Here is a 12649-nt window from a genome sequence, read left to right as displayed (position 1 = left end):
ATCACAATTGAAGTAATAATCTACGAACCAAATTCCCGGCGGCGTCTTGAAAGTTGTGTGGAACCACGCGTCTTCCTGAACTTGGCTTTCCCGAGACTTTAGTGTTAAACATTGACATGGATTTCCTTTCTTAAATATAGAGGAGCTAATCTTCATAGTGTGTGTCAAAACTTCAGCAAGTGATAAACCTAAAATTATGTTTCTTTGAAAGCATTTGTTACCAGGCTGCTAATGCTAGATGAGGACTGTTAGAGTAAACTGCAGCTAAACCCAGCTGGCTTAGAGCTGTGAAGTTAAAATATAGTTTCAGGGGTGTAGGTTGTATCTGTGTTGGTCTAAGGATGGCAGCAGACAAGGCTTTCTGGGTAAATCTGATATCCTTTATTACACCAAAAAATATAGTGTTTCATTTGGGAACCTGGACCTTGTGTGTAAGGGTGTTACCTGGGTACTCCAGACCTAAACTTAAGCTCAGCCCTTCATCCTTCTAAGATAGATTTACAGGAAAAAAATTAATTTCCTCTTTGCTGCTTTCAACTAAGACTTCAAGGATGGCAAAACTTTCTCTGCAAGACCTCATTGCTTTTATTTTGGTATTAGTCTTGTATGCGTAGCAAAAATCCCCTTAATCCCCTTACTTAAGCAGCTAGTAACCGAACTAGCTTTTTTCCTTCTAGATGAAGAGCTATACTTCAGTGATCTATTTGAAAAAGCACTTTCAGGCCTTCAGGGTTAGCATTAGCTTATGCACTTATCTTTCCCTGGCTTTTTTTCAGAGGGAGGCAGGATGGAATAGCACTACACTTTCCCACAATGGCAAAATGGGCTACTTCCACCTTTCATGTGCAGTGCCAAAGTTTTGTAGCCTTGTCAATCTGCTCTGAAAGGCAAAGTTTATATTCAGAGGGGACATTAATTCAAATAAAGTAGGGGTCTTCAAATAAAAGGTGAAGACCTGCAGCAATCGCTCCTATTCAGAGCGTGTGTGTGGACTGAAAACCTGACGGGAGCCTCATGTTTCTATCCTGCACGACCTGCCGTAAAAGGCCTTTCTTGAAAGAGTTCTTTGAAGGGAAGATGCCAGGAGTTTAAGATGATTAGCCTGGTGCTGATAAGTTTTGAAGCATGAAGGTTTCTATGCCAGGACAATCATGTCAGTGAGCACCAAGGGAAATCTGAGTGACTTCCAAAATAATGGTAGTGATGGAGTGGCACTGTAGCCCTGACAGTCCAGGAGTTGTGTGAAAGGTAAGGTTTGGGGGGTGGGGGGGTGATACCTGTTATGGTGGCCCACTGTAGAGCTGGGATAAAGTTAGACAAGCTTCCTGGCACAGGGAATAGGCGGACAAGGTTCCTTGGGTAAATGTGATTTGAGTTGGTCTAATAAAAGATATCACATTTACCCAAAAAACCTTGTCTGCCTGTGTCCTTAGACCAACACGGCCACAACCATGGGCGACTGGTGCCTCCTGAGTCCGGAGGGGCACCCGCAGAAGCTGGCGGCAGCAGAGAGAGGGCTGGCGAGCACCCGCAGAAGCTGTCGGTGGCAGTGGCAGGAATGGGGCTGGCGAGCACCTGCAGAAACCGCCGCTGCCAGTGGCAGTAGGGGACAGCTCTGGGGGGGGGTGGTACATGCCCCCCCGCCAGTCGCCTATGACTACAACCTGTACCCCTGGCACTGGAAACACTCATCTGTGGGTCTCCCGAACTTTGCAGTGGGCTGAGCCATGACCTGCCGTTAAGTGGCTGGGATTTGCCAGAGTTGCCTCCCCTCCCTCCCTCCGTGCTGCATGTTTGGCTGGCACAAGGCAGCTTCCAAATGGTGTGACCCCATACTCTACCTGCCTCTTTGCCCAATTTTACCTACCTATGGCAAAGCAGGGCTTAATATGAAATGGAGTCTAAGAGGAAGAATGACTGGACCTCAAAAGCTTGTCCAAGTTGATCCCAACCAGACAGTTGGTCCAATAAGAGATATCACCCACAAAAATCCTTGCCTCGTATTTCTTGCCCCATCACGGCTGCCGTGTCCCTCCAATACAACTAACACGTTTACGACGACATCCTTCGTGGTAATGCGAACACTAGCTCACGTTTTTTAAAGGTTAGACTAACAAATTCATGATTGGATCAACGAAGGCAGGATCTAAACCAGATACTAACATAATGCCAAAGAAATCAGGTCAACAGACATGATCTTGTTCTCCCCAGAGGTGATCCCATGTAAATGTTTCGCTTTCTGAAGATTCAAACCAGTAAAAGTCTCCAAGAGATGCATGCACACGGCATATAATGGTGCATAATTTGGAGAAACATTTTTGTCACGCTTATCATGGTACTATCTGAGCATTTAAGAACAAATTCTGGGCTATGTTTAAATGCCTTCGTTTCAATTTTTTTATTTTTTTTTTTTACTATTATTGAAGGAAAAATTAAAGTCCCAAGTAAAGCGAGGCAAATAACAAAAGACCAACCAAGAACAACTGGTTTCATGGCAACTCTGAGATGCATAGATGAATGCATGTAAATGCCTGAATTATATGAAGATTACAAGCCTGTTTTGGCAAGTCGATTCAGAACTCTTGAAACCAAGATATGACGATGATTAGCACGAGAGTTATGCATTTCAGCTATTTAAAAAGATTAGCATCACCCACTGCTGTAGAGTGACGCCGTCCAGAGATAATATGGGCTTTGTGGGGACGCAGCACAAATTAGAGCAGCTTTATTTCTGGTAAAGATCAAGTCTGTCGCACAGCAGACATACTTTACACAGAGCAGGCAGGACTTATGGTGATACAGCAGCTGACACGGACTTGCTAATAGAGCTGAAACGTATCTCATTGATAATCTGTGCACTCTTACTGAAGAAGTGAAAGGCTGCAAAGGCAATCTGTTCCCTGAGGCACAGCAATACCACTTCAGTCTGAACAGCTCACACCAAACTATGACAGGGTTCCTATCTCGTTTGTTGGCAGGACTTTTCGAGCTCTTCCAGACAATAAAGCATTACTGAACTGAGATAAACTGAACTGAATCAAGGGTGGCTCCCAGGCTCTGTGAATGGGAGCAGGTGTTGAAGGGATACTCTTAACCTCATCGTCTTGCAATCAAAGTAAGAGAAGTTGGGCTGGAAGGGACCTCCATAGGTCATCTAGTTCAATACCCTGTCTGAGGCAGGACCAAGCCAATCCAAACCATCCTATACAGAGCCATAATCTAACCTCTTAGTAAAATTAAAGTAGACATAACACCCAAGACTGCCACAGATGAGGCAGGGGAATCACGGCAGCCAATGTCCTGCATCTATAAAAGGTTCACAGCTGCTCAAGAGATCCCAGATAGAGGGCAAAGCTAGAGAGGAAGGCAGCCCTGTCTCCAAGTCCATACCAATCAGACCATACGGTATAAAATTCCTTCCTGACCCGAAATATGGTGAAGTCCTAACAGTGCCATACATTTCCAGACCTTTACACAACCCAGGCAGTAGAGCCATGTTTGCTCCCTTAGTATCAAACTTCTTTCAACAATATTATTTCCTACGCGCACATGTGGTGCCCCACTCCCACTACGTTCCAAGTCTTCTCTCTCTAGTTAATAGCCTGCAATTAGGTAATGCCCCAACAGTCACCAGCATTATCCTTTGCACTTCCCCAAAGCCACTCAACAGCGTTCTCCCACTACATAGGAAAGAGAAGACAAAGGTGGACCCAAACTCACCCAGCTCCACCAAGGCCACCCACCACCACCTCTGCCCCTATTGATCCCTTGGCCATTTCCAAACCTGCCTCCTGGTGCTGGTGGGGCTGTCTTCACAAATTCACTACCCATCTCTGGCTTTCTGCTGGACTCTCGCGGGTGCTCAGCTCCGCACCAAAGCTCTCGCAGGCCAACAACTCTGCTCCAGCAGTCTTCCTGACCCACTACACTGGCTTAATGCACTGCCATCTCCCCAGCTGCTGCCAATACTGACTCCTTTGAGCTCCCACCCCTTCACTGGCTGGGCCAAACTAACTTGCATTTCCTCACTTGCTTCTGACAGAGCTCCCAGAGTCTGTGGGACCAGAAACAGGTGGTCTCTTGCCCTTAAAGGGACCTTTGGAGCCCTAATGGATTAGGGAACCCTGCCAAGGGCTTGACTGGGTGAGGTGGCATGACAACTGATGCGGTCTCATAGTCAAGGGGTGTGATCCAGACATCCAGGTATGACTTGCAAAGGATGCCTTCCTCCCTATGCAGATTTGTCTTGTTGTCCGGAGAAACAACAAGGGAGGGAAGGGTGTCTGGGATGCTTGCCAAAACTGGGCGCCATTTTTGTCTTTGAAAATCACCCCCCTGCCTGATGATATCTTATCTTTCCAATAACCGAAGACTTCCAACCAAGCCTTAATTCAGATCTATTCCTGAAAGGGGCCCAGAATAAATAACTAACTCTCAGAAGGGTTTTTGAACTCGAAAGCTTGCTTAATAGGTATTCTCCAACTATTTGGGTTGGTCTAATAAAAGATATCAAATTCACCCAAGGAACCTTGTCTGCCTATGTCCTTAGACCAACACGGCTACACCCTACACCCCTGTAACTCTCAGAAGCACCTTAATGTTTCATGGGCACATTGCCCTGACGGCATGGCTATTGTCAGAGCCAGTCTAACGCAGCACAGGGACTCCTGGCCCTGTTCAATAGTAGCCACTGGAGTGATCACAATACACTCCCTGTCTCTACCCCTTTCCCCCTTGTTTTCTCCTTCCTGGGGCAGAGGAAAGAATAGTGCTGTGGAGAAGAGCAGCTCCCTGCCTGTGCCGTCTTCTGGCAATTCAAGACCTGCTGAACCAAAGCAGAGCTACATCAGCAAATGGAAAAGTCATATTGCAAAAGGGGAAATCCCTCTTATGCATGGAAAAGGGGAGATCTGCATGTGAGGATCATAGGAAAGTTGGGCTGGAAGGGTCCTCACAAAGTCACATCTAGTCCAGGCCCCAGCTCAAAGCAAGATCAGGCCTAACTAAACCATCCCAGCCCAGTGTCCGTCCAACCTACTCGTGAAGGTTTCCAGGGATGGAGACTCCACAGGATCCCTAGGTGCCTGCTCAATGCTTGACTACCCCCAGAGTCAGGAAGCTTTTCCTCATCTCCAACCTAAATTGCCCCTTTGTGTGCAGGTCTACCCAGGATCTTCCAGACCTTTGTTTCTTTACAGCCTTTTAAGCTACAAAAGAATTCTTATTTTTTAATTGGGGGTGTGATCTGTTCTGGTGTACGTCCAAGCCTGCCATCGAAATAAATGTATAATGGAGCCTCAAATCACACATCCCGAACAGTTGCAAGTGTTTGGTGTTAAAGATAAATGCATGTTTGGGGTTTGCTTTCTTTGAAGTTTGGGACCCTTAAAATTAACAGCGCCTTATCTATCTAGGGGTATTTCCATGTCCATTGATGTATTTTGGCAGAGGGAGAGAGATGGATGTTACTGAAATCTCGGATATTAACACGTTACACAAATTGGTAAAGGAAGTTTTCCTTGAGAGAGCCTCTTCTGTTTAAAGAGTCACTGGAGTTATTCCCCATTTAAGGCACAGGTTTGAACACAGTGGTTGCTGCTGCGTGAAACAGGGGTGGGAGGGGAAAATACTGGTGCACCCTACTCGGAATTTCTGAATGGCTGTCAGCTTAAATTTCTGCATAACTATGATATTAAAGCACTTGCTGCCAAAAAAAATAAAATCCAGGAGTATCCTATTATTGAAAGAGGAAATATTTCCTGGAACAAATCAAGGTAGCATAAAAAGCACAGTAACACAGAAACCGTTCTTTAGCCTCCCTACCCATCCAGATCATAATTTTAACTTGGGAATCCCTACTGCGTCTCATTTAAGCGCAGATCTTTCACAGCACCCTAATTACAACATTTTTTTGCTAATTTGAAAAATAGCTTTTTTCCCCCACTCTATAATTGAGTTTTTATTGGACAGAAGATTCAGTTTAACAATGAACCAAATTCTGGCTCTATGCACAGTGTCCAAGTAAAGATTATATAGGTTAGGAAGACAACCCTAACAGGATGGAGAAAAAAAGCAGTAGATTCACTATAGGTTCCCTTGTTGTCAGAAATGACTGGGGCTGCACTGCTCTAGCCTCATGGTGTTTGCTTTATGGGAGACAATGTAAAGAAAGGGAATAAAATGAGGAAGTTTTGACATCAGTGGGACATAAACATGGACTGGATGGATCCAAACCTGTGTTTAAAAGTTAAGCACATTTTTAACGCCTTTGCTGAATCAGACTTCGAAGTCAGAAATCCAGACAGTAATTACCAGTATTTAGACGAACAGTGGGCATGTCTACACAAGCATTAATGCATTGTAGTTACTGTGCATTAAGTTTAGTAGCTAAATTTAGTAACTTAGGTTAGTACCTAAGTTTAGTAATAACAGGTACTAACTCAATGTGCAGTAACCAGCTCTACTGCGCAGTAGCACACCTTTTTAGTGACACTAATGCGCAGTAGATTAATTCTATTGCGCATTAGCACAAAAGCACGACTTTTGCTGTGACATGCTACTGTGCAGTAGAATTAGTCTACTGCACATTTATCGTCTCATGTAGATGCGCCCAGGAGGACCTAAACATGGACCTGATAAATAAGATACAAACTAGGGCTATGCAAAGCTTCGGTCCCAATTGGATTCAGCAGAGATTCGGCCCGATTCGGTGGCCAAATCTCCAAATCCAAACCGAATCAGAGGACACTTTAATCTCTCTGAATCAAATTGGAACCCTCCAAATCAATTCGGAAATTCGGACATAGAGACAGCTTTACATGTTTTTTCCACATACCTCAGGTAGAGGGGCTCATGAGTGCTGCGATGCTGGGGTGCACAGAAACATGGGGGGAGGGGGGGCTCCCCAGTGCACTCAACAGCAGACCCAGAAGTGGACCAGAAGCACTCCGCATCCACTTCCGCCCCCCCCCATACTCCCCCAGCTCCGTGACTGGTGCCTTCTGGGTCTGGGGGGTGCACCCGGGGTCCCCCACGGCCAACTGCCGAGCCAAGGAGGCGCAGGGGCCCCCCACTGCACTCCCCGGGAGACCCAGAAGTCTTCCTGGTCCACTTCCAGGTTCTCCGCCGAGCACGTGGAGGCCCCCCTGCGTTCTTCTGGGACACTCCACGCATCCCAGCATCGCAGCGATCATGAGCCACACCTGCTACCTCAAGGTATGTAGAAAAAACTTTTAAAGCTGTGTCTATGTCCGAATTGCTGATTCTCTGAATCAGCATTGAATCTTCATACTTGGATTCGGCTGAATCGTATCAGGGACAGTGATCTGAATCAACTAATCAAATCACTGTCCCTGATTCAGGCCGTATCCGAATCCGAATCGAATAGGGCCCGCTTCGCACACCCCTAATAAAAAACTGTGTTTAAAAGTTAAGATCATTTTTAACACCATTGCTGACTCTGGCTTTGAAGTCAGAAATCCAGACAGTAACTACCAGTATTTAGGCCAACAGTATTCCTCCTCTGAGCAGGCAAATATGTGGTTAGAGATGCAGGGTGGGAGAAGCCATCAAAACCTGAAAGTCACCTCAATATTGTGTTTCCTGATGATTTATTATGAAAATACGTGCAAACACATGCAAACTATTTTGTTTCTACAGGCTGTTTTCTATGTCATTGGTTTTAAAGCAGCTTAAATCTGGAGTTTAAAATGATTTGAAGACATTGGCTTTTTTAAATTAGAGTGCATGTAAAAAAAATGAGGATTGAAATGTTGTTGGTACTCAAATGTCTTCAGCATAAGTTTTTTTTTTCACATAATAGAAATGTAGATTAAAAGAATACAAAAAGCAGTTTTCCGCTTGTCCGCACATTCCTTGACAAGTATTTGTAACTTTACAAATAGGCACTAATGAGTAGCTGAGTTTTTCGGCAGTCAAGTTATGCGTCGTCAGCTTTGTTCTCCTGAGTATAAGGAGATGAATAGCACCTAGGGAGAAAGAAAGAAAGAGAGTCAAAGTTAGAGCCAGATGCAGTTCCTTTGCACTGCTCCCAGCAGGTAAAGCAGTAATAAAGATGTCAAATCCAAAATCCTTCCTAAGACTGTCCTTAGGTGATATAACCCCACAGAAGCAGATCATATATTACATCCTCTTCTGGCCACCACTGCTCTTTCTGGGGAAAAGAAGCATTTATGGAACGAATCAATGGAGGTATATGCTATACGGACGGACACCTCAAGCAAGACTTCTGATCAGTTTTCTTTATACCTTTTTTCCTTCTGTCGTCTTTACGAAACATGACAGCTTTTGGGTGTGCAGAGCATTTACGCCTCTAATGTCACTAACAGAAACTATGGGGCATATATGTACACGCCACGTTTTTTGCCCTTCCGTGCACTGCAGCTGCGTGTCTGTTTGAGTATTCATTGTCATGGATTAAGGTACAATACATGAGTACTACTTAAGTAGTCGGTGCTGAGCTTCAACACAAAGCACCAGGACCCTGGAAAAAAATCAGCTGTCAGAAGCACAGGACATGCAGCAGTATCGTGTACTGAGAGGACAGAATTGAAATCTTATTTCTGCTTGAGTGCTTGACTGACACCAGTAAAGCTCCGACCTCAACTAGTAATCCTTTTTACTGGGTTCTCCCCAGAGGATGACAGAGGGACTCATCTTCTCTGCCTTTTGAGTGATCCTAGCTGGCTGATATAGTGCTGACAGGTTACCAAAGGGGCTGACAGGTTACCAAAGTATGTCTAGACTTCAGCCAGAAGAATGCATTGCTGCAGTATAACATTTTTAATGACAAGCATGAAAGTACTTAGATTGTGTGCTTTCTGGACATGGGCCATCTGGCATGTGTGTGCGCGCGCACATCTATGTAGTACCCACCCGAAATGATAAGCCCTGAACACTGATGGAGGCCTCCAGGCACTACTGCTATAGAAACCCAATATTAAACACTAATAACTAATAATTAAATGGAAGTATCACTGAGTTTCCAATCCTCCCCCATGAGCTGTTTTATTTTTTTTTATGATAAAATGGAGCTAGGCTGTTCTCAGCGGTGGCAAATGGCCGAACAAGGAGACATGGTCTCCAGTTGTGGCAAGAGAAGTTGATGTTATATATCAGGAAAAACTCTCACTAGGAGGGTGGTGAAGCACTGGAACAGGTTACCCAGAGAGGTGGTGGAGTCTCCATCCTTGGAGGATTTTAAGACATAGCTAGACAAAGCCTTGACTGGGATGATCTGGTTGGGACTGGTCTTGCTTTGCGTAGGAGGTTGGACTAGATGTGACCTCCCGAGGTCTCTTCCAACCCTCCTTTTCTATGATTCTCTGATGATGTTTTCCAAACCGTGAGACAGCGAGTCTCAATCAGGGTGCAGGGGTACCTTGGGATGACATGAGATCCTTTGAAGGGTTATGGGAGGTGTGAGGAGATAAGTGCATTATGAGGAGATAAGCAGATAAGCCAGGCTCAGAGATCCCCACCCCTACCACCTAGCCCCTGTGTAAGGAAACAAGCCCAGTGATATATAAATTAATTTCTGAAATTGGGTGCCACTCAATTCACAAGCGTGTAAGTTGTAGCTGTGTTGGCCTAAGGACATAGGAAGACAACGTTCTGTGGGTAAATCTGATATCTTTTATTAGACCAACTCAAATAGTTGGAAACATTCTTCTTTGCAATCCGTCGGGCACAAATGTTCTTCATTCGATTCACAGAGCTTATCAAGGAGGCCCTCGAGTCCCAAAAGGGCTGACAGCCACTGTAAGGGCTTGAATCTCATTCACACTAGTATGTTGTAAAGGGACATTTTTTAGTGTAAAAAAGAATCAGGACCTTCATTTTTTTTTTAAAGAGCCAGCACTAGAGGGCACCATATGCACAAGAGTCAAACCGAGAATGGGTTGTGTTATATCTCCTGGAACCAGAGATCACAAATGTAGCATACTCCAGGTATCTTCCGATTGCAAGGGATCCAGAATGATCATTAAAAATGACTTCTTTTGCAAGGCTCTGGAGTTTCTAGCCAAAATGTTTTAATTAATTGCAGCTTTCCAAAGGTAATAAAGCAGCAAAATAAACAGCATCTGCTGCTATCTGTAATGATATTTGAAAAATCGAAGGCAGTCTAGAGTGAACCATTTTCGCGTCCACATCATTGCTACAGTACTTCGTCTTCCATCTGCAGGGTAGCTAAGCCTGCAATGTTATATTCCCAGAAAATGTGATCCTTAAACATTCAGTATTTAGAAACAAAATGTAGTTAATATTTTTCCTAAGTAGGAAATGAATGCATAGAAAAGGATCTATGCTGGAAATACTCTTTCCGGCCCGTCTTACTTCACGACTGTTTCATTCAAGTAGCAGAGAAGCAGAAGACTTCTTTGTCCACATGTCAAGATTTAAAAACATACAAGCTAGTTGTGATGGATTCTCGGTTGTCGGAGCCGATTTGTATCAGTAGTTTCTAAAAGGCACAAAATATTCTCAGGCAGCTGAGATACAAGGTCATTGCACTCTCTGTCCTTTAGGTTAAAAGTCTGTCTTGCTTTTTTCTATAGTGTTAGACACAGTAAAAGTATGTCATAGAAAAATCAGAAGGGGACAGCTGTAAGAGATGATGATTCTTTTATTTTATTCTTTTTTTTAATTGACAGACAAACGGCACTTGGTCCAGCTTCCACTGTTGTCGCCAGCGGAGAGGTTAGCGACCAGAAAGCACTACTTTGGAGAACAAGCAAGGCAGTGTGCAACTTCTGAAAGATCTCATTCATGAAAAGAGCCCAGAGGATCTTGTACTACACTGTCTGGTATGCAAGAGCTTTGTGAAATGAGTACTCCAGATTTCTCAAAAAGTTTGGTTCTTGTCTTAAAATCACTCATCCAAATGAAGTATGAGATGCCCCAGCCCAAAACGCTTTGTTCTGTCTTTTGCGTTTAAGAAGTCATACCTTGGAGATGAGATTTTAGGTGTGTATTTCTGGCACTCTGGTAAACCCGCTGTAATTACATAAGCGTTTGCTCTCTGGGCTGAAGATTAAGTGTCGTACCTCCAGCAATAGAAAAGGGAGATGGAAAAATCTACAGGAAATAATCTTGACCTTTTAATTCTTTAAAGTATGCTTGAAATATGCTGGGCTGCCCATGGGAGATAAGACTTAGCCTCTATGCTTCAGAGCTTCAGTATAAAAAATGACAGTATTTGTTGCACTTTTTATCCAATTTAGCTCAGCTCTGAGAAGGAACAAAAGCATCTCTCAGCATTGGGCAGACCAGTATATGTTTCCTTTTGGTGTGGTGATGCCTTATTCGCAGTGGAGTTTCACATGTATACTGTGTTCATTTGACAGGTACTGTCCACTTCAGTGATGTTAAAGGTAAGTCCCATAGGGTTGTATGTAGGGGATGCTGTTATCTGACCTGTTTTAACAACTACCCTGGGTGTCGCTGCACTACCTAGAAACCATACGATTGTGAACCTAACTTGGCTAGGCAAAGTCACCAAGTAGTAGTGAATCAAGCCCAGCAACACTTGCTGGGGACTCTTCCCAGTTGTCCAGAGCAGGGGGCTGGACCCGATGATCTCACGAGGTCCCTTCCAGCCCTAAACGTCTGTGAATCTGTCGTTTCAGACTGAGTCATCAATGAAAGCAATGGGAAGAAGCCAGGTAACAATGCCAATTTCTCTAGATCTGTCATTGTATAAAATTCCCCTATTCATAGCTTCTTTTCCTATTAATCCCTAGCTTGGAGATTCATAGAAAACTTGAGACAATGATACAGAAAGACAGTAAATAGCTGCCTAGATGATACCTTTCCAAAATAAAGGACAGTCACATAAAACAGAAGGAAAATGATCCAACCTTTCCTGCCTGTTAGACACTAGAATACCCTGAGAACGGATGATGTACCTCTCAGTCTCCTGATCCATACTATCATACAAATACTACACATTACTTTTCTTCAGTTTTCCAGGCTGTAGCCATATTGGTCTGATGGCAAAAGCAATCAGGACTCGTGGTAGAGGTGATATCTTTTATTAGACCAACCAGATTTTTGCAAAAAAAATTCTTTAATTTTGTGCCCAAAAGCTTGCAATTAAAGATTTTTATTTATTTATTTTGCAAAAATCGAACTGGTCTAATAAAAGAAATCACCTTTACCACAAGTCCTGATTTCTCTTCAGTCTAGTATACATACACTTCATACTTTTATGACTGGGTCCTTCCTTTCTTAATGACCCAGTTTTGTGCTAGTCTTTGGTGAATGACTACAGTCCATATCCCGTTCAGTTTGTTCATGCTATTGTCTGCAGCGCAGGTACTTCATAGCCTGGCCTTACACGACTTGGACTTGGGAAAACCCAAACTACTGGTAAAGGATGCACAATGGACCAGTGAAGATCAACGATACAGTCAGGATCTTAGTTGAGTGAAGTGCCCAAAAAGATTTGGGTCCACTAAGGTTTATACCTACACTGCTATAATTTAGTAACTCAACTCTTGCATAGTTGTTTTATGTTGCACACAAGCAAGATTCAACTGGATCTTTACATCTCACTGAGTAATTGCTATTTTCTCAGTGTGCCAAGCCATAAGAAATTGTAGGCTGTCGTTTCTAAGTAGTCCATCAA

Source organism: Alligator mississippiensis, chromosome 15, assembly GCF_030867095.1.
Source record: "Alligator mississippiensis isolate rAllMis1 chromosome 15, rAllMis1, whole genome shotgun sequence".
In the NCBI taxonomy this organism is placed as follows: Eukaryota; Metazoa; Chordata; order Crocodylia; family Alligatoridae; genus Alligator; species Alligator mississippiensis.
The sequence above is the reverse complement of the archived record's forward strand: the minus strand, read 5'-3'. Positions refer to the sequence as shown.